Below are 11286 nucleotides of genomic sequence, written 5' to 3'. Positions count from 1 at the left end.
GCCCGAGCACCGCAACGAAGAGTAGCCCCTATTTGCCGCAACTAGAGAAAAGCCCGCGCACAGCAATGAAGACCCAATGCAGCCAAAAAAAAAAAAAAAAATCTTTTTATCATGATGTTAACCAGTCCACCAGTCTTACCTAGTGACCAAAGTGTTGTATTCAATAATCTAGCCAGTAATCAACATGGTTGTAGGATATATAACGAGTTAGCATTGCTTTGTGGGACTAAAAGTTGCCACCTTACATTTTCACCTCCATTAGATGTGGCATCATCAATGTCTTACATCTCAACATATCCCAGTGGCCTGAGAGTCCTGGATATCTTCATCTAGTAACCCTATGAAGACAGAAAGAATGTATCTTTTCTTTTGCAATAGCTGTGCTTTCACTGTTCTCTGCTGAGAAATATTATAACCCCAAGCAAGTGTGCATTCTTATCGGAGTAAAGAATTGATTGAAAATAATTTATCTATTTCTAAATTTCAAGAAGAAGAGAGAAAGCCCATGGATCTTTCTCTGTATCTAATCTACCAATGTGCTTACCTATTTCAAATGTTCTTTCCTAAATTGATTTGTAACGTCAAGGTTTCAGAGTACAGGTTTTCGTTTGTTCAATTGTTTATGGCTAGACTCGTGAACAGTGACTACCACACTTCTATTCTTCTATAAATGTGGTGCTCTTGGGTGTTGCCGTTGTAGGAAACTGAATTCATTGTAATTAGAATTCAAATTTAATTTCCTATTACAATTCCTGCCTCTTCTTGTCCCCAGGTTGTCTCTCAGGGGGAAGATGCTGAAGGAGGGCAAAAACAACATTTATCAATTTGTGTATTAGTGGCTTTTCTGCAGATTCTCCCCAAATAAGATTTAAGTGATATTAACGGATTCTCACCAAGCACTTCAGAAAAAACAAAACAGTGAGTATCTAGGCAGAAAGCCATGTACTTTCAGATCTCAATATGTTTATAAGACATGAAGACAGAAACAACATAAATAGCTATTCTACTTGGTTGTCATCTGCCAAGTTACTATTTTTCAGAGAAGAGTTTAACCATAGCTACATCACTGAGAGGAAGAATGGTAGAATATTGAGGGCTAATGTTGATAATGGTGGGGTAGGTTTGTTACCTAGAAAATAAGATTGAGAGTCAAGGGGAATTTTCAATTTTGAATCCCTCAGCTCTGTCACAGGGCATTTGTTTTGCTGTCTGAATGCTCTTTGGGCATCTGGGAGAAAAATGGTTAAAAAGAATACAGATGCAGTTTTCTTCTTTGGCTCTTCCATAGTACCATAATTATGAACCATGCTGAGTTATGGTATAACATTCATTGGAGAGTATCCTAAACTGCACTTTGAACACATTTTGCATCTGTGGCATCTTTTAGAAACACAAGACTTTGTGGGGTTTCTGGCTTTTCTTTTTATATGATGGGTTGATAATCTTATAACGGCATTAGTTTTGTGACCAATTACCAAAGATTTGTTATTGTTATTATTTTTTAAAAATTGGACTATTGTTAAATGTCTACAGCAAGGTTAAAACCAGCTCCAGATGAGTGTGGGATAGAATAGTTTAGAAATTTCCTCTCCTGGATATTTGGTACTGCAGAATTCAACAAGGAATATTGGACACTTCTCAAAATAAAATTAATTTAAATTCAGTTTCACAAAATGTTATATTATAGAACAAATTGAAAAAAAGAAGGTTAGTTGGAAAGTCAAACATGATAGAATTTGGAAATTACTGGACTTTTGGATTTAAAAGTATTTCTCATATGTTGAGGCAGAATTTATATTCTCTCTTTCTCTATAACATTTTATGAGATTAAATATTCCTTCTCTTCTACATAAATAGAATAGAAACATCTCTATTTTTTAAGTGTCATGAAAACAAGAAATGGCGTCTGAACAAAAAGATTTCTTTATCGATTTCTCCTTGCTATATTATTTTGGTTAATTTTGGGGGGTATGATCTGTGGGGACATTGTGATTATTCTCTCTTTTCTAAGCTAGTGTGATGCTGGGACAGTGGCAAATGAGGGATGAGGAGGAAGGAAAAGGATGGAAGTGAAGACAGGGTTGATGCACATATGTGGTCCCAGGGCATGGTCGATGAACTGCTTGATTTCAAATGGTTGGTCTGGCTGAATTTGGAGGCTAGCCTCTGGAACTTTGCCTCTCCCCTTGTGACTTGAATACTTGCAGGACACGTACATGCCATTTTTCTTCATAATGTTGTGATTCACCTAAACCTTCTTCAGTGATTTGAAATGTCACATTTTCTTACAGTAAAATTTTATACTATAAATATTTAGCATATTTATCTTTGGCAGCTAATCTTTTTCTTTCAATCCTTTAGCTTTCTTGTCTGGAGCTAATATATATTCATCGCTATAGTTTCTAATATGCTTTATTGTCTAGAATGGCTTATCTTCCATTATAGCTTTTTCCTTTGATATTTTAAGGAAAAGAATTACTATGAAAAATAATTCTGCCTCTGTCTTATTGTCTTAAGTATTTAGAACTCTTATTTAGTTTGGACTTTTTTCTTAATTGGATTTTATATAAATATTTTACTTACATTTTCATTCTAATAAAAGTAAGATATCTTTAAAAAAACAATCATTGTCAGGTTTGGTATCAGGTTTATAATATTTAGGTAAAATGGGTGTGGTAGCCTTTCATGTTTATCTATGTTGTGAGATGTAGCATAATTTTAAAATAATTTGCTTCTTAAATAATCTGTACCTTTTTCCTTTCTTTAAAGATAGATTTTCCAAAAGCTTTTAATGCTATATATGTGTTCTATTATATTTTGGTTACTATTTCTTTCTAGATCACTTTTGTTAATTTATATTTTCTTACATTATTGTCTGCATCAGGATTATCATGTTAATCAAAATGGGGTCGTGTATACTGTTCTTTTATGATATTTTAAATCTTATTTGGCTTTATCTACCTTGTAATTTTCAATGAAATTTGAATTTTTTCTTTCTTGCTTAGCTGTGGTTTTGCTTACTTCATTGCTCTTTTTAAAAAAAAATATTGGTTTATAACATTATAGACGTTTCATGTGCACAGCATTATATTTCTACTTCTATATACACTACAGTGGGTTCACCAACAAAAATTTAGTTTCCATCCATCGCTGTACAATTGATCTCCTTTACCCATTTTATGCTCCTCCCCCTACCCCTTACCCTCTGGTAACTACCACTCTGTTCTCTGTATTTAAGTGTTTATTTTTATTTGTTCATTTATTTATTTTGTTTGTTTGGTTTTTACATTCCACATACAAATGAAATCATACAGTATTTGTCTTTCTCTGTCTGACTTATTTCACTTAGCATAGTACCCTCAAGGTCTATCCATGTCACAAATGGCAAGATTTCCTCTTTTTAATGGCTGAGTCATATTGCATTTTGTGTGTGTGTGTATATATACACACATGTATATGTGTGTATATATATTATATATTATTATGTGTGTATATATATTATATATATATTATATTGTATATAATATATAAACACACACATATACACACACACACACCACATCTTCTTTACCCATTCATCCATTGAGGGCACTTATATGGCTTCCGTTTCTTGGCTATTGTAAATAATACTATGATGAACATAGCAATGCAGATGCCTTTTTGAATTAGTGTTTTCATATTTTTTGGATAAATACCCAGAAGTGGAATTCCTGGATCATATGGTAATTCTCTCATTAATTTTTTGAGGACTCTCCATACTGTTTTCCATAGTGGCTGCACCAACTTACATTCCCACCAAGAGTGCACGAGGGTTCCTTTTTTCTCCACATCTTAGCCAACACTTGTTATTTCTTGCCTTTTTGATAATAGGCATTCTAACAGGTGTGAAGAGATATCTCGTGATTTTGATTTGCATTTCCATAATAATTAATGATGTTGAATACCTTTTCATGTGCCTGTTGGCCATCTGTATGTCTTCTTTGGAAAAAATGTCTACTCAACTCCTTTGCCCATTTTTTAATCAGGTTGCTTTTTTTTTTGTTATTGAGTTGTATGAATCCTTTATATATCTTGGATATTAATCTATATCAGATAAATGATTTATAGATATCTTCTCCCATTGGGTAGGTTGTGTTTTCATTTTGTTGATAGTTTCCTTTGTTGTGCAAAATCTTTTTAGTTTGATGTAGTCCCATTTGTTTATTTTTGCTTTTGTTTCTCTTTCCTAAGGAGACATATCTAGTAAGGTATTGCTAAAAACTGATGTCAAAGAGCATACGGCCTATGTTTTTTCCTAGGATTATGGTTTCACGTCTTACATTCAAGTCATTACTCCATTTTGAATTGATTTTTGTGTATAGTGAGAGATAGTTGTGTAGTTTCATTTTCTTGCATGTGGCTGTTGTTTTTCCAACATCATTTATTGAAGAGACTATCCTTTCTCCATCGTATGTTCTTTGCTCCTTTGTCATAAATTAATTGTTTATATATGTGTGGGTTTATTTTTGGGCTCTCAGTTCTGTTCCTTTGATCTATATATCTGTTTTTCTGCCAGTATCTTGCTGTTTTGATTACTGTGCCTTTGTGATATAGTTTGAAATCAGGGAGTGTGCTACCTCCAGCTTTATTTTTTCCCTCAGGATTGCTTTAGCTATTTGGGGTCTTTTATGGTTCCATATAAATTTTAGAATTTTTTGGTTCTATTTCTGTGAAAAATGTCCTTTGGATTTTGGTCAAGATTGCACTGAATCTGGGCCTCCCTGGTGGCACAGTGGTTGAGGGTCCGCCTGCTGATGCAGGGGACATGGGTTTGTGCCCCGGTCCGGGAAGATCCCACATGCTGCGGGGCGGCTGGGCCCGTGAGCCATGCCACTGAGCCTGCTCATACGGAGCCTGTGCTCTGCAACGGGAGAGGCCGCGGCAGTGAGAGGCCCGCGTACTGCAAAAAAACAAAAACAAAAACAAACAAGCAAACAAAAAGATTGCACTAAATCTGTAGATTGTTTAAGGTAATATGGACATTTTAACAATGTTAATTCTTCCAATCCATGAGCATGAGATATCTTTCTATTTATTTTTGTCTTCTTCAGTTCTTCCAACAATGTCTTGCGGATTTCAGATTACAGGTCTTTCACCTCCTTGGTTAAATTTATTTCTAGGTATTTTACTCTCTTTGTTATGATTGTAAATGAGATTGTTTTCTTACTATCTCTTTCTGCTAGCTCATTGTTAGTGTATAGAAATACAACAGATTTTTGTATATTGATACCCCACAACTTTACTGTATTTATTATTTCTAATAGTTTTTTGGTGGAGTCTGTAGAGTTTTCTATATATAAAATGATATCATCCACAAATAGTGACAGTTTTACTTCTTCCTTTTCAATTTGGATGCCTTTTATTTCTTTTTCCTTCCTAATTGCTCTGGCCAGGACTTCTAATACTATGTTGATAAGAATGGCAGTAGTGGGTATCCTTGCCTTTTTCCTGATTTTAGAGGAATAGCTTTTGGTGTTCATCATTGAGTATGATATTAGCTGTGGGTTTGTCATATATGGCCTTTATTATACTGAGGCATGTTTCTGCTGTACCCATTTTATTGAAAGTTTATTATAAATTGGTGTTGAATTTTGTCAAATACTTTTTCTGCATCTGTTGAGATGATCTGATGGTTTTTATCTCATTGCCCTTTTTTCTTCTTTTATTTTTATTAATTCATTTTTCTAATTTTCCTTAGGGTTATTTTATTGATCCTTTTCTATCTTATTTAATGAATATCTGGTTCTGTGTTTATTTTTATTGATTCATTACTGCTATTTTTCTTAGGGTTATTTTATTGAACTTTATTGATCTCCTCTAGTTTATTGAGTTGAATATCTTGTTCTTTTATTTTATTCATTTAAAAAAAATAATGACTCCAAATATCATGATTTTTTCCCCATTGAGTACAGCTTTTATCACAATTATCAGGTTTTATATAAGATTTTCTAATTGTTCTTAATGTTAAAATAATTTGTAATTGAAATTTTCATTTTTTCTTTAGTCTGTGCCATTTAGGAATGCTTTATTTTAAAATTTGCCTTTTATGTGTTTTTATTTTAAGGTTATCTTCTGATATTAATTTCTGTTATGTTTTTGTGTATCTGATTCACATACTTGTGCATTCTGTGAGCAAATAGATGGTCTACTTAATTTCTATATTTTATAACTCTGGGATATTTTTATCTACCCCTAATATATAAACTTTTTTTTTTCTTTTTTCAGCTTTATTGAAGTATAATTGACAAAATCCTAATATATTTAATTGTACATTGTGATGATTTTATATATGTATATGTTGTGAAAGGATTCTCATAATCAGGTTAATTAACACATCCATCACATATTTACCCCTTCTGTGCGTGTGTGTGTGAGAATGCTTAAGATCTACTCTCTTAGCTAACCTTAATTATAGAATACAGTATGGTCAACTATTGTCACCATGTTATACATTAGATCCTTGAACCTTGTTCATCTTATAAATGAAAATTTGTACCCTTTTACCAACTTCTCCCTATGTTTCCACCCCTCAGTTCCTGGCAAATAATATTCTACTTTCTGTTTCTATGAGTTTAGTTTTTTAATAAAGATTCCACATATAAATGATACCATGCAGTATTTATATTCCTTTGTCTAGCTTATTTCACCTAGCATAATGCCCCCCATGTTGTCACAAATAGCAGGATTTCCTTTTTTTTAAGGCTGAAAAATATTCCTCTGTGTGTGTGTGTGTGTGTGTGTGTGTGTGTGTATCACATTTTCTTTATCCATTTGTTGATGGACACTTAAGTTGTTCTCAAACCTTGGTTATCATGAATAATACTGCAATAACATGGTACAGATATATTTTGAAGATAATCATTTCATTTCCTTTGGATATATACTCAGAAGTGGGATTTCTGGATCATTTTGTAGTTCATTTTAAATTTTTTGAGGAACCTCCATACTGTTTTCCATAGTGTCTGTACCAGTTTACATTCCCATCAACAGTGCACAACTGTTCCCTCTTCTTTGCATTTTCACCAGCATTTGTTATCACTTGTTTTTCTTTTAAATAGTAGACACTTTAACAAATTTAAGGTGTTATCTCATTGTGATTTTGATTTGAATTTCCCTGATGATTAGTAACATGAATGTACCTGTTGGCCACTTGTATGTCTTCTTTGGAAAAAATGTATATTTAAGTCCTCTGCCCATTTTTTAATTGGGTTATTATTATTATTTTTTGCTATTGAGTTATATGAGATCTTTATATATTTTAGATATTAACCCCTTATCAGATATAAGGATTACAAATATTTTCTCCCTTTCCATATGTTGCCTTTTCATTTTGTCAATGGTGTCTTTTGCTGTGCTGAAGTTTTTTAGTTTGACGTAGTCTCACTTCTTGATTTTTGCTTTTGCTACTTGTGCTTTTGCTGTTGTATCCAAAACAATCATTGCCAAAATCAGTGTTAAGGAGAATTTTCCCTAATTTTTTTCTAGGAATTTTATAGCTTCAGGTACTACTTTAAAGTCTTTAATCCATTTTGAGTTGATTTTTGTGAATGGGATAAGATAGTGGTAAAGTTTCATTCTTTTGTGTGTTCCTGTTTTCCCAGCACCATTTATTAAAGAGACAGTCCTTTCCTCATTGTGTGTTCTTGGCTCCCTTATCAAATATTAGTTAATCAATATGCATGGGTTTATTTATCAGTGTTCAGTTCTTTTCCATTGGTCTTTGTACCTGTTTTTATGTTAGTACCATACTACTTTGATTAGTATAGCTTTGTAATGTAAGTTGAAATCAGGAAGCGTGATGCCTCCAGCTTTGTTCTTGTTTCTCAGAATTGCTGTAGCTATTTGGGGCCTTTTGTGGTTTCATACACATTTTTTCTCTTTTTTTAAGCAGTACCATTAGTATTTTGATAGAGATTTCAGTAAATCTATAGGTGACTGTAACATTGACATTTTAACAGAAATACTTTGCTTGAATTTTCAAATTATTTTTTCACTTCAATTTCCTTCATCGTTTTATAGTTTTCAGTATATAGATCTTTCATCTCACTGATTAACTTTATTCCTAAGTATATTATTGTTTTTGATGCTATTTTAAATGAGACTGTGTTATTTTATTTCTTTCTTTATTAGTTCATTATTAGTGTATACAATCACAACTTATTTTTGTATGTTGTTTGTATTCTGAAATTTTGCTGAATTTGTCAGTTCTAATAGTTTTTCGTGGAGTTTTTAGGATTTTCTCTATATAAGATTATGTCATCTGAAAACAGAGAAATTTTTACTTCTTCCTTTCCAATTTGAATGCCTTTTGTTTATTTTTTTCTTCCCTAATGGCTCTGACTAGGACTTTAGTACATTAAAGAATAGAAGTAGTGGAAGTAGGCACCCTTGTTTTGTTCCTGATCTTAGAGGAAACACTTTCCACCTTTCAACATTCAGTATCATGTTAGCTGTGAGCTTGTTATATATGAGCTTTATTATGTTGAGGTATATTCCTTCTATATCCATTCTGTTCAGAGTTTTTATTATGAAAGTCTGTTGAATTTTTCTACATCTATTGAGATGATTATATGATTTTTATCCTTCATTTTGTTAATGTGTATCACACTGATTTGCAGATGTTGAACTATCTTTGCACCACTGGAATAAATCCCACTTGATCATGGTGTATGATCTTTTTAATATGCTACTGAATCTGGTTTGTTGGCATTTTAAGAATTTTTATATCAGATTCATTAGGATTATGGCCTGTAATTTTATTTTCTTATAGTGTTCTTATTTGACTTTGGTATTAGGGTAATGCTTGCCTAGTAAAATGAGTTTGGGAATGTTTTCTCCTCTTCAATTTTTTGGGAGAGTTTGAGAAGGATTGGAATTAATTCCTCTTTAAATATTTGGTAGAATTCATCAATAAAACCATATGGTCCTGGATTTTTTTTGTTGAGAGGTTTTTGATTACTAATTTATCTTCATTCATTATTTTCTCTTCTGGTTTTCTATTTCTTCATGACTTAGTTTTGGTAGGTTTTGTGTTTCTAGGAATTTATATGTTTCTTCTAGGGTATACAATTTGTTGGTGTATAATTGTTCATGGTAGTTTCTTATGATTCTTTGTATCTGTGGTATCAGTTATAATGTCTCCGCTTTCATTTCTGATTTTATATATTTGAACATTATTTCTTTTTCTCTTAGTCCAGCTAAATGTTTGTCAATTTTGTTTGTCTTTTAGAAAACCAGCTCTTAGTTTTGTTGATATTTTATATTGTTTTTCTGGTCTGTATTCATTTGTTTCTTTTCTGATCTTTTTTATGTCTTCCACTGACTTTGGGTTAGTTTGTTGTTCTTTTTCCGATTCCTTGAGTTGTAAAGTTATGTTGTTTGAGAACATTCTTATTTCTTAATGTAGGCCTTTACTGCTATAAGTTTCTCTCTTAGAACTGCTTTTGCTGTATCCCATATGTTTTGGTATGTTGTGTTTTCATTTTCTTTTGTTTGGAGATATTTTTTGATTTCCCTTTTGATTTCTTCTTTGATTCATTGGTTATATAGGCATGTGTCATTTAACTTCCACATATTTGTGATCTTTACAGTTTTTCTCCTGTTATTGATTTTTAGTTTTATACCATTGTGGCTGGAAATGATACTTGGTATGATTTAATCCTCTTATATTTGCTAAGTCTTGTTTTGTGACTTAACATATAATCTATCCTGGAGAATGTTCCATGTGTGCTTAATAAAAATGTGTATTCTCTCTACCTCTATACTTTATTTACTGCTAATAACCCTTATAATACTTTTTCAGACTTAAAACAAATAAAACCTTGCAATATATAGGATGGTCATTTACTTTCAGTTTACTAAAACCATTTTTGGTTGGTATTTCAATGTATTTAACCTCTATTCTAGTCACAATTTGAAAATTAAATTGTAGAATTGTGGAAATGATTTTATATTTACTTTATTTTCGAAGCCATGTGAAACTTCTCAGAGGTAGAGGAGAAAGGAATCTTACAGGTCTATCATTGTAGTGGGAAGCCATCTTAAAAATAGATATATGTGTGAGTGCTGGGGAGAGGAACTGGACTTTAAATTGCCTGGGAAAACCTAATCAGCTTCTAAAATTTGGAGGGAAATTTTCCCCTTCAGACGTAATTATAGGAAAGTATATTGAGATTTGCATTTCAGATCCTGGAGGGATGCACATACTCTGTTTTTGTTTGTTTGTTTGTTTGTACTTTAAATTCATAAAAAACATGGTAACCAAACATCAGACAGTCTTATAAATCTTGTCTGAAATGTGACTATTATTCCTAGGCAGCAAAGAGTAATGACTCATTGAGAAATCTAGACTATATATTGTGACAATTATTGTATCAATATAACTTCTTAGGAAGTGTATCCTGTGAGCCAGGATAATAAATCACAACTGAGACCCCAGGGGAAAAAAAAAAGAATGTGTATTCTGCTGCTGTTGGATGGAATGTTTTGTATATGTCTGTTGGGTCCATTTGACCTATAGTGTTTTTCCAGTCTGCTGTTTCCTTATAGATTTTCTGTCTGGATGATCTATCCGTTGTTGAAAGTGGGATATTGAAACCCTAGGCTGTTATTGTGTTATTGTCTATTTCTCCCTTCAGATCTGTTAGATTTGCTTAACACGTTTAGATGCTCCAATGTTGGGTGCATATAGATTTACAGTTGCTACATTCTCTTAATAAATCACCCCCTTTATCATTATGTGATGACCTTCTTTGTCTGTCTCTTATAACAGTTTTTGACTTAAAGTTTCTTTTTTCTGAATTAAGTATAGTTACCCCCACTTTATTTTGTTTCCTTTTGCATGGAATAACTTTTTCACTTTGAGCCTTTCTGTCCTTTCACTTTGAGCTTTTCTGTCCTTTCATTTTTGTTCTTGAAACTGAAATTAGTCTCTAATAGGCAGCATACAGTTAGGTCTTATTTTTCTTTTTTATCTATTCAGCTATTCAGTGCCTTTTGATTAGAGAATTTAATTCATTTACATTTGAAGTAATTATTGATAGGCAAGGACCTACTAATGCCATTATTAATAGTTTTCTGGTTGTTTTATAGTTTCCTGTATCTTTCTTCCTCTCTTGCTGTTTTCCTTTGTGAATTGTTGATTTTCTGAAGTTCTATGTTTGATTCCCTTCTTTTTTAATTTTATGTATCTACTGTAGGTAATTGCTTTGTGCTTTATGAGGTGTACATAAAACATCTTATAGATAT

The 11286-nt window shown here is 32.3% G+C and overlaps 1 protein-coding gene across 1 annotated transcript in view; it reads left to right on the top strand.

The window, feature by feature from the left end:
- The first annotated feature begins 779 nt into the window (after positions 1-779).
- Positions 780-11286, top strand: part of PDE4D (phosphodiesterase 4D) — a 1282340-nt gene continuing 1271833 nt past the window's right edge. Inside the window, exon 1 of the mRNA XM_019930016.3 lies at positions 780-918. The gene's annotated coding sequence lies outside the window, so the exon portion shown is untranslated. The remainder of the gene's footprint in view (positions 919-11286) is intronic.

This window comes from Tursiops truncatus, chromosome 3 (assembly GCF_011762595.2).
Source record: "Tursiops truncatus isolate mTurTru1 chromosome 3, mTurTru1.mat.Y, whole genome shotgun sequence".
In the NCBI taxonomy this organism is placed as follows: domain Eukaryota; kingdom Metazoa; phylum Chordata; class Mammalia; order Artiodactyla; family Delphinidae; genus Tursiops; species Tursiops truncatus.
This window is presented reverse-complemented; position numbering and strand designations above follow the sequence as displayed.